General features: G+C 41.4%; 1 protein-coding gene across 27 annotated transcripts in view; it reads right to left on the bottom strand.

The window, feature by feature from the left end:
- Positions 1-19,517, bottom strand: part of RIMS1 (regulating synaptic membrane exocytosis 1) — a 271,494-nt gene that overhangs the window by 41,122 nt on the left and 210,855 nt on the right. For 2 of the 27 annotated variants that reach the window (XM_069974621.1, XM_069974622.1), the window contains exon 1: positions 1,276-1,400. The exons of the other annotated variants lie outside the window; for them this stretch is intronic. The gene's annotated coding sequence lies outside the window, so the exon portion shown is untranslated. Of the gene's footprint in view, positions 1-1,275; positions 1,401-19,517 lie in introns of those variants that run through there. 27 annotated transcript variants of the gene reach the window in all.

The raw sequence follows: 19,517 nt of genomic DNA, 5'->3' as shown, positions 1-19,517 counted from the left end.
TTTCAGACAGGAAAGAAAACACCACTTCCTGCAGGACAAACAGCAGATGATAAGTACTGAAATGCTTGAGATTTTTTAATACAAATAGATTACAATTCTGTCTAACTTTCTGACCCTAGTAGCTTTGAAAAAAAATATATATATTTCCAGAGTACCCCTTTAAAGGTTTATCTTTCAACCATCTGTTCTCAATAGATGGTCTATGTCTACGGATGCATTCACTCTTACAATACTTATTACTTGTCTGGTTTACATTACATTTGGACAGATTATTACAGTTTATGCTAGCTTTAGCATTTAATCCAATGGGGGAAAAAACAGACAAAATGGATCTGTAACATATATCACATTATATTTTATAGTAGAAAAAATAGAAATTCCGGTCTCCAGCTTCTTAAAAATATATAAGCTTTATTCTGGCATCACATCTAAAAAATAACAGTTAAAAACACGCCCTGTTATTTTTTAGATGTGATGCCAGAATAAAGCTTATATATTTTTAAGAAGCTGGAGACCGGAATTTCTATTTTTTCTACTATTTATACGGGATACGGCCCGCAATACAGGTCTCACGTGCTTTATTACCGGAGAGCCAGAAACATGAACTTTTCTGAGAAGTGGTGAGCTGACACAACTGTTTTTTCTATTATATTTTATAACAACTGAAACCAACGCTAATGTGAAAGGAGTAAACGGTGTCAAAATATATACAGATGTATAATGGGAGTATTATCATCATCTGTATTTCCATATATACAGAACCTATTTTCAGGTATAAAAACGCTTGGGATTGGCAACAAAAGGAGAAACAATAAGTTCGGCCGTCAGAGTAAGTAAACACATAATCCAGAGAAGGGGGAGATGGAAAAGGATGAATGTGCTATAAGACTAGTTAAACTTTTATGCTAAAGATCCTTAAAAAAAACATGGTAATCCTTAAAAAAAAAAAAAAAATAATAATAAATATTATTACAAATACATATAAATGAAAAAGAATGTATTTTAACACAATGAAATTCATTTGAATGGAAATCTGAGATACATGCTCCAATCTGTTTGTTGCCGGCAACAGCACATATTATAGTACCAGAGTTTATCAAAGTTGGATTGTAGAACCAGACGTCTATCAGGATGATATGAAACAAATACACAATTAAACAGCTAAAACAAAACTATACCCAATCCTGTATATACTGTGATATATAATACGATGCATTGGAGTTCAGATAGATAAGCTGCAGGTCATAAGCCGTTAGAGTAGCGTTATGTACTCACTTGTGTTGATCGTGATCCAAAACAACAACCAAAGACTTAAAGCACAAAAAAAGGCAGCAAAGTAATGTAAAATCCCGACTATTCACTGTGTTCCTGCCGCACGTTCCTTTCTGCTGGAAGAAAAGAAAAATATGCCCCATGCGTTGAACTCGGCAGAAAGGTTTTGTTTAGAAGACGAGCCCTTATTAGGGAATCTTTTTTGAAGATGAGTAAGTAGAATCGAACTGTGTCTGTAATCTAAACTCTTCCACTACACAGAAACATGAAGGAGCATTAGCTTATGACTATTCTGGAAATTAGTGGCGGATATCAAAAGTTGGTAAAAATAAGAAATTGTAAAATCAATTGTAAGAAATATGTAAATTAAATTAAACTGGACGGCTTATGTACATCTCGATACAATCTCGCAGTAGTATTTAAAGTGTCACTGTCATCATAGAAATTTTTTGATATGTCATAGAGACATGTCAAAAGTTTTGGTCGTGAGTGTTCAGACCTGTACCAATTGGGAGAGCAAGCGGGAAGAAGACCACGCTAAGCGCGATCCTCTTCCGGCTCTGTGTCACATGATCAGTCGGCTCATAGTGTAAGGATGGGTTCACACTATGGAATTCTCGCGGATAAACTCCGCGGAATTCCGTCGGCTGTCCGCGCGCTTTTCCGCCGGCTCCATAGACACCATTCTATGGGCCGGCATATTCCGCTATCCGCCGAAAGAAGTGACATGTCACTTCTTTCAGCGGATAGCGGAATACACTGGCCCATAGAATGGTGTCTACGGAGCCGGCAGAAAGGAGTGCGGCCATGCGCACGGACATCCGGCGGAATTCCGCGGAGTTTATCCGCGAGAATTCCTCAGTATGAACCCACCCTAAGGGTACTATTACATGGAACAATAATGGGCCAAATCGGCCCTATCCGGCCGATTATTGTTTCGTGTAATAAACACAACGATCAGCCGATGATCGTTGTCATCGGCTGATCGTTGATATAGGTTTGAACCTATAATTATCGGCCATTGACCATGCACCGCTACGTGCAATAGCGATGCACGGCCGGCGGCTGACGATTTGCAAATTAAATACATTACCTATTCATGGTCCAGGGCTTCTCCTGCGCTCTGCTTCTCCCCGGGTCCCATGCGCTGCAGCTTCAGAGCGGCCTGTCTTAGCAGACAGGCAACTCAGCCAATCATAGGCCGGGACCGCTGCAGCCAGTGATTGGCTGAGCAGCCTGTCAGTTAAGACAGGCTGCTCTGAAGCTTCAGCGCGCGGGACCCAGGGAGAAGCAGAGCGCAGGAGGAGCCCTGGACCATGAATAGGTAATGTATGCAGTTTAATCAAGGGCTGCAAGGACATTGGTAACAATGTCCATGCAGCCCTTGTAAAAACAATTATCGGGCCGTGTAATAGGCCCAGAACACGAGCATCAATCTAGCACATCGGCCCATGTAATAGTGCCCTTAGTCTATGGAGCCCGATTGATTATGCTGCAGCGTGTCCTCTCCCTACTCGTTCTCCCGGTTGGTATGGATTTGAACACTTAGACCCTGACCGATGAAAACTTTTGACATGGCAAAAGTTTTCTTTGATAACAGTGACACTTAAAGTAAAGATGTCTGTGAGGACCCACTGTACCTTCTATTTCATATGTTTTATTGGGTAAGAATTCATATTAATAAGAAAGAAACTAAATGATTTCCTACGGCATTAGACACCATGCACCTCGTCTTGGGCATGCAGCCTAATAATGCGTAGGGCAAATTCGAAATCCAAACAAAGCTGACAAGTGTGTTTTATAATAGGATTACTGGAGCAGAATAGGTATGGCTGCATGACCTTATCAGGTCTATGGCCACTGCATTCACTGACACTTCAAGTGATACTGTCACCCCCTTTCTGTATGAGGACTTCTCTACACAGCTGCAAAGTCTAAACCCTGCAGTTTCCATATCTTATTTTATAATAAATTTATTGGTGCCTGGTCCAGTAGAAAATGCTTTTAATCGTTGGAGGATTGTGCCACCTGGGCAGGGCTTTTCGACTGCTGTGCTACTTTGCCCGCCCACATCAAAGCAGTAGGCCCGAGTCATCCCATCTGTGACATTGACCTAGACCTCTAGGCCAGCCCATTCCAATGGCTGACGAGGGGTCAGGGACTAATTTGAAAAATCCAATAAAAATATTTGGGGAAAAATGGGTAAAAGGGTGCGATCTAAACCTTTAATATGGGATGGTATTTTTTTTATTAATGAAAAAACGTTTTGTTTTTTTTTTTTGTTTTTTTTTACAACACATTGTGGAACCCTAGGGGACTTCTATGAGCAATGTTTTGATTGCACATAAAGATCGATGAAGTACATATGTAATGCATTGATCTCTGCAACTGGTTTACTATTACTAAGGGCTGCTGGAGCCCAGAGTAAATGACTGAGCTGGGATCAGCGTCATAGCGTCACTGAGCATCGCATTTTTGTAACATATTTTATGTATGAGTTAAAGGGGTATTCCACTCAAACATAACTTTTGATATGTTGCTGCCCATGGTAAGACTAACAATTCCTTCCATACTTGTTATTATCTATTCAGTCTCCTTTCCCCAGTTCTGAGCTGCTGTTTTCTGTTGAAGACTTAAAAATCTGTGTGTGACCCTTTCTCTCTGTCTCTCCCTCTCCCCCCCTCCCTTCTGAGACAGCTGATGTAAACAAGTCCATGACTGGCTTTATTTTTAATCGTGTAGCTTCTTTGTTAATCTGAAGTCATGTTGCTGATGAACTCACTGTGTTTAATCCTCCCAGCATTATTAAGAAACTACAAAGTTGTAAATAAACACAGTCAGGGACTTGTTTAAATCATCTGTCTCTGAAGGAAGGGGGAGGAGGGGGAGACAGAGAGAAACGCTCACACAGATTTTAGTGTCTTCAGCAGAAACCAGCAGCTGAGAAGTGGGGGAAGGACACTGAATAGATAATAACAAGTATGGAAGGAATTGTTAGTCTCACCATAGGCAGCAACATATCAAAAGCTATGTTTCAGTGGAATACCCCTTTAAGTGTGTCACTGGTACAATTGGTGGTGCAAAAAAAAAATAAAAAATTGGTGTTGTTATCATGACATGGCCATTAAACAGTATTTAAATCTAAATGAAAATGTATGGTGGAAATTAAAATATCTGGTTTATTAGAAGGTTGTATCCTCTAAAGATAATCCGTCAACCATTCTTTAAAAAAGTTTGATCCTGATTTTTCAGAATTGTTACTGTCGTTATAACTTTCAAAATCTAAATCAACAGTAGATGTGATATAAAGCAAGTTTGCAATTTACCAAATTTTTTTTTTTTAGTCATCATGGAAAACATGGCACTTCCTGTTCTGACTTTTTTTTTCTCAGAAAACAGGAAGTCCAGTGTATCCCAGGCCATCTGAGTGCTCACAGAGAAGGCAGTCATGTGATTGTTAGACACATTGAGCCGTGACTCTCTGTACTGGCCGGAAATCCTGCGTTTAGTCTGTTTTTTTCAACCAACACAAGTCAGAAAATCTGTCTTCAGCATACTGGACCTGGATTTCTGGTAAGTTCAGCTTTGTTTTAGAGCATGATAACAACAACAACAACAACAACAACAACAACAACAACAACAACAACAACAACAAAATAATAAATGTATATGGCAAACTTACTATATTTCACCTCTACTGTTGATTTAGATTTTGAAAGTTATTATGACAGTGACACTTTAAGACATAATAAAATACAGATCAAGAGCCACAAATTTCTTAGTGGGATTGTTGATGACTCCCATAATGTTTGAATGATTCCATTATTTTGTCCTCTATTTGATCTGGAAAAACATGTAATTGAAAGGGGTAGTGCAGCGTTTAATATTTATTAACTAAATAAGACACAATACAAAGTTATACAACTCTGCCGCGTCATCAGCTGCTCAGCCGCGATTGGCTGAACATAATTATCTTTTATGTGTTCATGTGTAATCATTTATATTGCGTTGAATTACCAACATTTCTGCTGATTTCATTAGACAGGCAGAAGTCTGGGTGCTTTCCTGCATCCTAGATTATTATCCTATCCTTATAAGTAGAAGAGATGTCTTAGGTTTAACCATTTCACTAGCAACTTATGGCTGGGTTCACACTACGTATATTTCAGTCAGTATGGTGGTTTTCATATTGCAACCAAAACCAGGAGTGGATTAAAAACACAGAAAGGATCTATTAACACAATGTTGAAATTGAGTGGATGGCCGCCATATAACAGTAAATAAGTGCCTTTATTTCAATACAACGGCCGTTGTTTTAAGATAACAGCAAATATTTGCCATTAAATGGCGGTCATCCACTCAATTTCAACATTGTGTGAACAGAGCCTTTCTGTGTTTTTAATCCACTCCTGGTTTTGGTTGCAATATGAGGACCACAATACTGACTGTAATATACGTAGTGTGAACCCAGACTCAATCCTTGACCTCAAATAAAGGTTAGTAAATGTGACTATTAATACAACAGAACATGGTGGTACCGACTGACAACATTAAATTTTTACTGGTCGTATCTTTTAAAATCTGGCTGGTGCCTTGGTTACAGCAAATGATCTTTTAATCTGCAGCGCTGTGTCATACTGGTGTCTGTGGCCCAGGTCTGCGACGCCTCTCCTTCCTTTCCTCTCCTTTTTATTTCACTAATACATTGCGTCAATAAAGTTATATTACTTTTTTTAAAATAAATGTATAGTTTTTTTTACTTATATACTGTATGCAATTTAGGTCACTAGCAGCAGTAAGGGGAAACATGGCCCCCTCTGTTATCACCAATGTTTGTGTCATGAACTGCAGGGCTGATGGACAGCACTATGTATAGCAAGGTGATGCTTTCTCCCAGGTGTGCTGTGTCCAGCAGTCTCTGCAGAGTGGGATGGAATGAGTGGTGATAGTAGTCACCGTTCTTTGTTGGGAGGCTGCCAGACACAGCAATTATATCTTTGATATCCCTGCAGTTCCATAAAGGATAGTGGCAGCAGAGGGGACCACATTATATATGTATGTGTATATATAAAAAACTACCATATTTACCGGCATATGAGACGACCCACAACTTTTCCAGTTAAAATAAAGTTTGGGATATAGTTACATATAAGACTAAACCTCTTCCAATGCACACTAAATTTTTACTTAGTGTGCGTTGAAAGAGGGGTAAAAAACATGAGACAGCAGCGAGATCTGAAAGGCAGAGAAGGAGGTACAGTAATACTGGTAGGATACAAGGGCGGGCAGACGGGTGAAAGGGGTGTGTATTTCTGGGCACAGCGCCACTCTACCATCTCTTATTTCCATACCCAGGACGCCTGCAGCTTGCTCTGTCCTTATTTTCATAAGGCAGGGATTCGGGCGTTTTTCAGCTTCCCCCACCGTATTCATCGACCACAGATTCTCCATTCCGATCCTGTGAGACGACACCCGGTTAAGACGACCCCTGACTTTTGAGAATATTTTCCTGGGTTAAAGAATAGTCTTTAACTCTGAAAAATACAGTATATATATATATATATATATATATATATATATTTTTTTTTTTTTTTTAAATAAAGTTATAATACAAATTAATACAACTTTATTAAAGCAACGTATTAAAAATATTTCTTGTCTCCCCTCCCCATGCCGCACGCTGGTTTGCTGTGCGGCAGCCTTTAGAAATCTACTTTACCTCTACATGTCAGTTAGCAGGTGTAAACCATGATACATAAGGCACTGGACGAGGCCACATCTCCTTCCGCCCCCCAAGAAAGGCCTACGTCAGCAAAAAGTGGTTTGAGCAAAAATGTGTGCCTCTTCGTCGACATACGCCAGGTATGGGCTTGATAAGTCCTCTCCATGAAAGACTGTCTACAGAAAAAGACCACCTGGTCCATTTAGTCTGCCCTTATAATATCGGCCACGGCGAATATGGGCAATATTATGGCTCACACAAGGATTGTTACCCAAATTTCCTAAGCTTTTAATTGACAAACCTGCCAAGTGCCATGTCTGCCACACACATTAGCGGAAATTTTATAGAAGAGAATGGTGGCAGACACATATATGTTATTTATTTGTTTGTTTTCTCATATAATAAAGCACCTGACACTCTTTATCAATCCTCTCCAGCAATATGTACTGTAGCGACACCACTCTGCTGAGGTTCAGTGTGCCTGAGTTATAGCAGATTTTAATTTTAGGCCATATTTCTCAGTCCTACTATCTGATTTGTGAATAAAATTTTGCATTGGTTAAAAAAAAAAAAAAAACACACACACGTTAAATACATATGTTAAAAAATGTTATATACTATAATTAAAATTATTGCCTTCCTATGAAAGAGTTGCTTTTCCTTTCCCCAGTAAAGATCACTAGCACTGAATAGACCTGGCGAGCACTGGATATTGTATTCTTGCAGTCAGACAGTGAAGCCCTTACTATCTGGCAGGAGCTGTCCTATACAGTATATACGGTTTCTGTTCGTACATTCTGAAACCACTATCCAGCTTATATACTCAGATCTTTTGGTCACACAAACAGAGTTTCATCACATTCCGTATACAGCAGATCCCTCTGTGTCCAAATGCCAAAAAACAGCAACTCAATGTGGGCGAATAAAACTGCAGATAAACCAGATTACTTGATAAACAAGATGTTACTATTTCCTAAGCTTAAAATTGCACCCATAGCTTTGGGCCCCCATTCAAGCCGCTTGGCTTGCACTGCCTTGGCTAGGTTGATAGATGGATATTTCCCATAGAAATTAAACTTGTTTTTTCCCTATGACATCATTTTGCGTAATTTTTAGGCAGGCTCGGTATATTTTTCTGCCGACTGAACAGATTTTTTTTTTCAACGAGATAATCTATTTAGATAAACAGATAGATAGATAGATTGATAGATAGGAAACAGATAGATAGATAGATAGGAGATAGATAGATAGATAGATAGATAGATAGATAGATAGATAGATAGATAGATAGATAGATAGGAGATAGATAGATAGATAGATAGATAGATAGATAGATAGATAGGAGATAGATAGGAGATAGATAGATAGATAGATAGATAGATAGATAGATGATAGATAGATAGATAGATAGATAGATAGATAGGAGATAGATAGATAGATAGATAGATAGGAGATAGATAGATAGATAGGAGATAGATAGATAGATAGATAGATAGATAGATAGATAGATAGGAGATAGATAGATAGATAGATAGATAGATAGGAGATAGATAGATAGATAGATAGATAGATAGATAGATAGATAGATAGGAGATAGATAGATAGATAGGAGATAGATAGATAGATAGATAGATAGATAGATAGATAGATAGATAGATAGGAGATAGATAGATAGGAGATAGATAGATAGGAGATAGATAGATAGGAGATAGATAGATAGGAGATAGATAGATAGGAGATAGATAGATAGATAGATAGATAGATAGATAGATAGATAGATAGATAGATAATAGATAGATAGATAGATAGATAGATAGATAGATAGATAGATAGATAATAGATAGAGATATATAGTGACTGGAGACCATGGTCAGCATCCCTAGACTAGTAAACCACATAAATATGCTACAGCTCTATATAAAGGTAACATAAGAAATGTAACTAACAAAAAATGATAACTTGTGATGTAAATCCCTTAACATTAAAAAAAAAAAAACAACACCACAAAAACAAAAAACAAGTCAGATCTGATTAAACAGCGATAATAACATGATATCAATGAAAGGGATTTCCTTACCTTTCCCTTATCTCTCTAGCCGTGTATAGCATTCTGCTGTGTAGCCAAATATCTCAGAGTTTTAAAGCAGATTAAAAAGGAGGCCACTTAAAGTCTGTCCTCATCCGTAGCTTCATTCTACTTGAATTTGCTTAGGGCAATGACATAGCAAGCTTTTAAGATGTTTGAATTGAAACTTATATAATCGTATGCAGGCTGAAACTCACTGACCTAATTCTGATAACATTTTTTTTTTTTTTTTAAATCTATTTGCTTTTCATCTGGATGTGATGGAACCCTCTCCTGAGAATATACTATGGAAATCATTCAGCATTTTTTACTTAGTTTGCAGATTTAATAAAAGGAAAAAAAATTTTTTTTAGTATTGATCATGAGAAGAGTTTTCAGGGTATAATCATAAACTATGCACTTCTCCATTATCCTGGGTGTGGGTTTGGTATAGAAACCTCTACAACTGCTCTACATTCATACAAAAGTATCTACATGGATTTTCAGTCAAAAAATCAATCGTATATGAAGTATATTTCATGACCCTGGGAAAGATGGGGCTTTCCATTTCATAGTAAAATAGTTCAGTGTACAGTATTAGTAAATGTACTCACATTACTTACTGACAGACGCTCCCTGTGTACCCCATAGAGCTAAGATCTGACTCTCCCCTTCCAGGCTGTGCTGTCCTGCTCTGTGGTGATTCTGTCCAAAATATGGCTGACATGGGGGAGCATGTGACCATGCCTCGTCCCCAGTGTCCTCCATAGGCATATACAGGCTCAGTGGTGGACACTGGGGGGGCGGGACACATGCTCCTCCATGTTGGCCATCTTATGGACAGAATCACCACAGAGCGGGGTAGCACAGCCTGGAGGAGGGGAGTCTGATTTTAGCTCTATGAGGTACACAGGGAGCTGCTGTCAGAGAGTAATGTGAGTACGGTTACTAGTACACTGAACTATTTTACTATAAAGTGGCTAGCTCCTTTAAATGAAGCAATTGCGTGCAGCTTTTGTTGAAAAAAATAAAACAACAAAAAGAATAGATTATTAATTCAGTTGAGTGAACCTGTCGAACTGTTCATGAACCAGAACGCTCAGCACTTGACTTCTGGTGTCTGGAAAAGTTGGATGCTGTCCTAGGACTGCCAGGAAAACATGGATACAGCCTATGGCTCTGTTCACACTACATAAGAGAGAAAAGGCGTCCGCTTTTGCTATTTAAAAAGACGCCCATTATTTCCGCATTTAATTGACTTCAGTGCAATGCACACAGTGTATAACATGAAGGATGTTGTCTGCGCAGGCGTCAAAATAATTATTATGACAATTATTTTCTAGTTGTTCACACACAGTTTTTTCTTTTTCACCGTCCTTTCACCGGTTTTACTATTAAATTCAATGGACTTTTCAATGAAAGACACATCCAAAAGGCAATCAGTCCACCTGAACTATAATAATGTACCAACAGCCATCATTGCACTGACAGGCGGCCAAACAGCGAAGTAACGGACATTATTTTTTTGTTTTAAAAAAAGAGAGGAAAAAACGGTGAACATGTGGGAACAAAGCCTATGGCTGTATCCATGTTTTCCAGGACTCCCTAGGGCGGCATCCACCTTCTTCAGACAGCAGGATACAAATGCCAAGCTTTAGAGTTTGGAGAACGTTGCCAAACCCGAACAATTCGGCAATTCTGCTCAACATCAATTATTATTCTTTCCTATCACTACACCTATGGGATCCCCGCTCACATAAGGGCACGATGAAATAAAACAAATGCAGTACATTAAAATACTGTACAGAAGCACTGGATTATATATATTTTAAGGCCTGTAATTTATGCAGAATCTCTATCCATATACTACTTTACAGCCTTTAGGGCAACAATAGTAAAACATTAGCTGTACTGTGCATCCATCAACAGGAAACATGTCCACAGTATACAGAATCCTTAGAGGGGATGTATGGTTATCCTAGCTAGCTATACCACTTACAGATGCAGCTAATGTCAGAACAGCAGTGGCAGCACGACCAGCTGTAGTTAACATAGAAGGTGAATATTTATTGCTTTTATTTTATTTTATAGATGATCACATACTATCCTGCATCTCCTTCACCGTGCTGGTATAAATTACATGTTGGTTTTATCAAATTGAAGAAGGTAAAGCACCAGTGGAATCCAATAAAAGTTTTATTCCATCACTTTAAAATCCAAGCTGTCAGATCATTCAGTCTGTATTTAGATGTATTAAAGGGATAGAATAAAAGGAAAGTTTTATTAGATTTCACTAGTGCTGGGACCTCTTCTATTTGTTGTGACAGCTGCCGTGGTCTCTTAGTTTTCTATGCACTGCGGTTTTACTTGTTTTCATGTTTATTTTATAGTACAGGTTGTTACAGTTGTGACAGTATTAAAGACAAATCTAACCTGTTGATAGCCCCCTATAGCTCCAGGGACGCTGAGGAGGAAGGTATGTGTGTTATCTTCCTCCTCGGCACCTGTCCCACGCTGTTAGGTGGAGTACTCTTCGCTCCGGTGCACTGTTAGGAGCACTGCTGCGTCATTGGCCCGCTCCTTCTAATAATAATTAACCCCTTCACGTCAGCCATCTGTATATATACGTTCCTATTGCACATGCCCCGTGCAGTAGGAATGTACATATACGTTCCTGCTTTGACGGGGGTTTGTGATGAGAACGGGATCGCTGCAGGGACAGCGATCCCGCTCTCATCGGAGTGAGGCACCAGAGATAATGAGAATCAGCTGCGATCCCGCAGCTGACCCCCATTAACCCCTTAGTGACCGCCGAAACGGCGGTCACTAATGGGCCGGTGCCGCCGCTATATTTCATCTCCCCCCACCGTGAATCCACGGTGGGGGGAGATGAAATAGTTAAAATCAGACCCCAGACCAGCCCCCCTAGTGCCCCGGTATCTAACCCCCCCTCCCCGCGGCGGCCATCAGATCCAAGATGGCCGCCGCGATCACTGTGAACAGACTAATGTCTGTTCACAGTGATCTCTTTGTAAAAATGAATGAAAACCCATGCTCTCCGCCACCGGAGGTAGCGGAGAGCATGGGGCAGTCATCGGGGACCCCACTGTGGGGTTCCGGTACAAGCGATCAGCGGTATATACTATATACCGCTGATCGCTTGTGCCATGTGCCGCCGGAACATTTTATCCCCTGTCACCATGAATGATTGGTGACAGGGGATAAAAAGTGATGTCCCCCCACCCCCCCAGTCACCCCCGTCTACGAGTCACCCTCCCCTACCCCATATACTCACCTGATCCTGGAGCTCCTTCCTCCTCGGTGTCCTGGCTGGTTATGAAGTGCGCATGCGCTCCACAACCAGCCAGCTCTGAAAATTTAAAGTGACAGAGACCAATTTGGTCTCTGTCACTAAACTATGATTACTGTGATAGAAAATATCACAGTAATCATAGTAATACAGTGAAAAAGAATGTGAAAAGTACAAAAAGTGACAAACATACAAAAAAATAAAACACACACTTTCTATTATAGTAATAATTGCAGTTTACTCCCAAATTACCCCTAACCCCCCCCAGATTACCCATAACTACCGCAGCTAGCCCGTAACCACCCCAGGTTGTCCGTAATCACGTCAGATTGCACGTAACCCCCCAGATTACCCGTAACCACCGCACGTTGACCGCAACCACCGCACGTTGCCCGTAACCACCGCACGTTGCCCGTAACCACCGCACACTGCCCGTAACCAGCGCACGTTGCCAGTGACCCCCTCCAGATTGTCCGTAATCACCCCAGATTGCCTGTAACCACCCCAAATTACATGTACCCACCCCAGATTACCTATAAGCACTTCAGTCTATCCGTAACAATTCTAGATTGTCTGTAACCCCTCCAGGTTGCCCGTAACCACCGCAGGTTGCGCATAACCACCCCAGGTTGCCCGTAATCATGCCAGATTACATGTAACCCCCCAGATTGCACGCAACCACTGCAGGTCGCGTCTGACCACCGCACGTCGCATCTGACCACCGCACCTTGCCTCTGACCACCGCACGTCGCCTCTGACCACCACACGTCGCCTCTGACCACCGCACGTCGCCTTTGACCACCGCACGTCGCCACTGACCACCGCACGTCGCCACTGACCACCGCACGTCACCTCTGACCACCGCACCTTGCCTCTGACCACCGCACCTTGCCTCTGAACACCGCACCTTGCCTCTGGCCACCCCAAATTGCCAGTGACCCCTTCCAGATTGCCCGCAACCACGCCAGATTACAGGTACCCACCTCAGATTACCTATTAGCACTTCAGTTTATCAGTAACCACAGCAGGTTGCCTGTAACCACCCCAGATTGTCTGTAACCACCCCAGATTGTCTGTAACCACCCCAGACTGTCTGTAACCACCCCACGTTGCCCGTAACCACAGCAGGTTGCCTGTAACCACCCTAGATTGTCTGTAACCACAGCAGGTTGTCCGTAACCACAGCAGGTTGTCCGTATTCACCCCAGGTTGCCTGTAACCACCCCAGGTTGCCTGTAACCACCCCAGGTTGCCGTAACCACAGCAGGTTGCCCGTGACCTCCCCATGTTGACGGTTTCCACCCCAGATTACCCGTAACCACCCCAGATTACCCGTAACCACCTCAGACTGCCCGTAACCACCCCAGACTGCCCGTAACCACCTCCAAATTACCCGGAACCACCCCACATTACCTGTAATCTAATTTTTTTTTATTTTATTTTAGTAACTGCGCTATTCTAATAACTATTACTAGCTACTGTTTTGCTCCAGCAAATTGGCACTCCTTCCCTTCTGAGCCCTGCTGTGTGCCCATACAGTGGTTTATGCCCACATATGGGGTACCGTTGTACTCGGGAGAACCTGCGTTACAGATTTTGGGGTACGTTTTCTCTCATGTTCCTTGTTAAATTTAGAAATTTCAAACTAAACCAACATATTATTGGAAAAATTCAAGTTTTTCATTTTTACTGGCCAATTTTGAATTCTTTCCTCTAATACCTGTGGGGCCAAAATGCTCATCCTACCCCAAGATGAATTCTTTGAGGGGTGTACTTTCCAAAATGGGGTAACATTTGGGGGGGTCTATTCTGTAGACATTACAGGGGCGCTGCAAATGCACCTGGCGCTCAGAAACTTCTTCAGAAAAATCTGCACGGAAAATGCTAATTGGCGTTCCTTCCCTTCTGAGCCCGGCTGTGTGCCCATACAGTGGTTTATACCCACATATGCGGTACCGTTCTACTCAGGAGACCCTGCGTTACAGATTTTGGGGTGAATTTTCTCTCCTGTTCCTTGTGAAATTGCGAAATTTCAAACTAAAGGAACAAATTATTGGAAAGTTGGAGTTATTGGAGTTTTTCATTTTTACTGTCTACTTTTGAATACTTTCCTCTTATACCAGTGGGGTCAAAATGCTCACCACACCCCAAAATGAATTCTTTGAGGGGTGCACTTTCCAAAATGGGGTGACTTATGGTGAGATTTTACTCCACTGGCACTACAGGGGCACTGCAAACGCACCTGGCACTCAGAAACTTCTGCAGCAAAATCTGCATTGAAAAAGCTAATTGGCGCTCCTTCCCTTCTGAGCCCGGCTGTGTGCCCATACAGTGGTTTATGCCCACTCAGGAGAACCTGCGTTACAGATTTTGGGGTGAATTTTCTCTCCTGTTCCTCGTGAAATGGAGAAAATTCTAACTAAAGGAACATATTATTGGAAAAATTCGAGTTTTTCATTTTTACTGTCTAATTTAGAATACTTTCCTCTAACACCTGTGGGGTCAAAATGCTCATCCTACCCCAAGATGAATTCTTTGAGGGGTGTACTTTCCAAAATGGGGTGACTTATGGGGGGGTTTCTCTCTGCTGACACTACAGGGGCACTGCAAATGCACCTGGCGCTTGGAAACTTCTTCAGCAAAATCAGCAATGGAAAAGCTAGATGGCGCTCCCTTCCTTCTGAGCCCCGCTGTGTGCCCATACAGTGGTTTACGCCCACATATGGGGTACCGTAGTACTCAAGAGAACCTGCGTTACAAATTTTGGGGTGCGTTTTCTCTCATGTTCCTTTTGAAAATGAGAAACTTTAATCTAAACGTATATATATTATTGGAAAATTGTAATTTTTGATTTTTTTACGGCTTAATGGTGAATACTTTCCTCCAGCCCCTGTAGGGTTAAAATGCTCATTATACCCCTAGATTAATTCTTTAAGGTGTCTAGTTTCCAAAATGGGGTCACTTATGGGGGTTTCCAGTATACAAGCCTCCTAAATCAACTTAAGAAAAGAACTGGTCCCTAAAAAAATCAGTTTTGGAAACTTTTACGAAAATGTGGTAATTTGCTGATAAATTTCTAAGCCCCGTAACACCCTAAAAAAGTAAAATATGTTTATGAAATGAAGCCAGAATAAAGAGGACATAACTGTAATGTGACTTAGTAACTAATTTATGTGATACGACTTTCTTTTTTCGAAGCAGAGAATTTCAAAGTTCATAAAATGCTAATTTTTTCAATTTTTCATGATATTTTGATGTTTTTCACAAAAAACACACAAAGTAGTGACCAAATTTTGCCACTAATATAAAGTGCCATATGTGACGAAAAAACAATCTCAGAATCGCTAGCATACGTTAAAGCATCACTGAGCTATAAGAGCATAAAGTGAGACAGGTCAGATTTTGAAAAATGAGTCTGGTCTTTTAGGTGCAAATAGGCTTGGTCTTGAAGGGGTTAAAGAAGCAGGCAGGCCAGATGATGCGGCAGTGCTCCTAACAGTGCTCCCAGCCAAAGATTATGCCAGATAACATGGCAGGTGTGCCTAGGAGGAAGGTAAGAGACATACCTTCCTCATTGTGCCCTGTGCGCAATAGGGGGCTATCAGCAGGTTAGAATGGTCCAACCTGCTGATAGTTCCCCTTAAGTATATGCACGGTTTATATTTGTTTAACCCTTTCAATTCCTCAATGCCCAGGTCGTTTTTAGACATCAGCTTACAAGATCATAATAATCCCATAAACTGATATCCCTATGTCTGCCACCCCTTCTCCGTTCCCTGCCACTGTCACAATCTTGTGACAGCGGCAGGGGAGAGAGGGGAGGGGGCAAAGCGCACGGCCGTGTTCACGGCGCGCGCCCAGCCTTCCCTCCCTCCCCCCGCTGGCCTCCGTAGCCAGGAAACCGGAGGCCTGAGGCTTCCGGTTTCCATGGCTACCATCAGGGCTCTACCCACATGAGCCCTTATTTTTTTGCGACATGAATGTACTTTGCAATGACAGATTTTATTTTACCATAAAATATGCTGCGAACCCGGAAAAAAATCATTTGCGCTGTCAAATTGAAAAAAAAAAGGAATTTGTTTTCATTTCAGGGAGTTTTGTGTTTACGCTGTTCACCATGGGGTAAAACTGACTTGTTATATATGTTCTTCAAGTTGTTACGATTACAACGATATGTAACATGTATAACTTTTCTTTTATGTGATGGCTTTTAAAAAATTCAAACCATTGTTAACAAATATGTTCCTTAAAATCGCTGTATTCCCAGGCTTATAGCGCTTTTATCCTTTGGTCTATGGGGCTGTGTCAGGTGTCATGTTTTGCGCCATGATGTGTTCTTTCTATCGGTACCTTGTTTGCGCATATGCGACTTTTTGATCGCTTCTTATTACATTTTTTCTGGATTTGATGCAACCAAAAATGTGCAATTTTGCACTTTGGAATTTTTTTTGCGCTTTTTTGCCGTTTACCGTCATCAGAATCAGGAATGTGATAAATTAATAGTTCGGGCGATTATGCGCCCGGCGATAAGAAATATGTTTATTTATTTATGTTTATAAAATGGGAAAAGGGGGGTGATTTGGACTTTTATTAGGGAAGGGGATTTTTTATTAATAAAAAAACATTTTAACTTTTTTTTTTAACTTTAACTAGAAGCCCCCCTGGGGGACTTGTATATAGACAGCACTGATCTCTCATAGAGATCAATGCTGTGTATATACACAGCAAAGATCGATTAGATCGGTGATACATTGCACTGGCCTGCTGCAGGCCATAGCAATCTATTGCCGAGCCGGGATCAGCGTCATTGCGACGCTGAGGCCCGCACGGGCAGAAGGATGGATCTCCCCCCCCCCCCCCCCCCCCCCCCGCGCGATCACATCGCGGAGGGAAGATCCGACCCACTAGGCACCAGAGATGCACAGAGCAAAGCATCTAAGTGCAGCTGTCAGGTTTGACAGCTGTATTTAGAGGCTTAATTAGCCGGCGCGGCAACGGGACCCATGCTGGCTAACAGAGGCGCTCCACGGCTGCACATAACAGCCGGGAGCAGCGCAGTTCAGAGCGGGGTTCCAGCGGGACCCCTCTCTGAACTCCCCCCGCGGCACCATGACGTATCAGATATGTCATGGTTTGCTAAGGGGTTAATTTACTGTACAGCAGCGGGAGGGGGTTAAACAAAGCATTTTTTGTTCTTATATTTTTGAACATTTTATGTAACTTGTTCTGTTTTGGTTTTCATGTTTTTAGTCCCACTATCGGACATAAAAATGTGATGCTATCACCTCCATTTATATAGGTGCCATTGTTCGCTGTTACAAAACAGAACCATACAATACAGAACAATATAATTACAAGCAATACATTTACAAAGCCACCTTTATCAATCTTTTACTTTCCTCCTGTCATGTCCAACGATTTTATCGGTAGACAGTGTGACTGAGACGGGGCTTCTTGGCCATTGAGATCCTTCGCCTTGCCTCGGTCCGGCACTGTAATCCACGCTCTCCCTTGTGACGCCCACGTGTTTGTGTATCGTGGATTAGGCAAGGAGAGGGGGACTCAACAGCCAAAAAGCCCCGTCTCAGTGACACTGTCCACTAAAAGCATTATTGGAGATGAGGAGGAAAGGACATTGATAGAGATAGTTTTGTGAGTCACCCCTAGACCACAGCTCCAACACAGAGATAGTTTAGTAATGTACAGCATGTTATTTAACTGAGGCTAGGCTCACACACTAAAATAAAAGCAAAATAAAACCGTAATTTTGAGTGAAAATAAAACAATGTGTGAACAAATACATTTTTATTTTGCCAAAGCAAATCATAAATAATGAGCAACAAATGTAGTTTGTCAGCTCACCATTAACAGATTATGTCAGAACCGGCCATTGCAGAGCATGAGACAGGCAGTCGGTCCAACTCCCGATAAATACACATGTAATCACAGAAATATGGTGTCCGGCTCCAAAGTGATAAAACTTCTGTCTTTATTCAAACATATAAAATTGGTACATCAACAAAAGCCGACAAGTTACAGAGTATACAACTATCTTGTGGATGGAATGGAGACTCAGTGGATAGCACAGTTTGTTTGCATTGCTTCAGTCCTGGGATCAATTCCTACTAAGGATAGCATCTACAAGGAGTTTATTTTCCCTACGTTTGCATTGGTTTTATCTCGTCCTTCAAAGCATAGGGATAGGTGAATTTGGAGTTAAATTGTGAGCTCCATAGGGGTCAATTTGGAGTTAAATTGTGAGCTCCATAGGAAACAAGAAGCAATGCAATCTTTGTAGAGCAGAATTTTTTTTTCTATTGTATTGTTATGATCTCCAGTGGCAGGGCCCATCTGTAATATCTACTGCTAAGGTAAACTTGCATCAAATTCCTGTGTCATTTATGCCAGTCCTGGGACAACTGAACCCTCTACCACCACCTCTGGGTTGCCCAGCGCCTTGACTACTCACAACTTTGGCTGAGGTCAGTAGTACTTGCTAGGAGGCTGTACAGTAGTCTTAAAAGGTGTATTGCACCAGGAAGTCCTTTTTTGGCAATGCTCAGACAGGTGGTGGGTGAAAAAAGTTACACGCACTTACCTCCCTGGTTCCAGCACTGCCGCCCATATTCTGCATTCTGCATTCTGCCGCTCCAGTCCTCTGGTGTTTCCTGGTCTTGAGACGTAAAATCACAGGCCCGCTCAGACATTCAGCATCTGTAGCGGTGTGCCACCACTGAATGGTTACGTCATGTCTCAGGACCGCACACAGGGGATGAGAGCAGCAGAATGTGGGTGGACTCAACTAAGGAAAAAGCTGGGATTATAAATGATGGTGTATTCCAATAAGAAAAAGTGGTCGGTCCCATTAATTTTTTCCTTATATTTTCAGTTAGAAAATTGAGATTTGATTGTATTGGCATTCATCTTCACCGGGCCGACTGACATCACTTCCTGCAATTGGTCTCTTTTTTCTTTTACTAAAGACTAAATGGCCTCAACTGTAGTTTTTCAGTAAATGAGACACCTAGTGGCCGAATGTATAGCATTGTATTCAATATAGAAAACGGGCAAAAAAAAAAAAAAGAAGTAAATTGCAAAGTTGTAGTATATGCTCCCCTGCTGATTAAACATTATTTATTGGTAACTAC

Source organism: Dendropsophus ebraccatus, chromosome 6 (assembly GCF_027789765.1).
Source record: "Dendropsophus ebraccatus isolate aDenEbr1 chromosome 6, aDenEbr1.pat, whole genome shotgun sequence".
Classification (NCBI taxonomy): domain Eukaryota; kingdom Metazoa; phylum Chordata; class Amphibia; order Anura; family Hylidae; genus Dendropsophus; species Dendropsophus ebraccatus.
The sequence above is the reverse complement of the archived record's forward strand: the minus strand, read 5'-3'. Positions and strand labels throughout refer to the sequence as shown.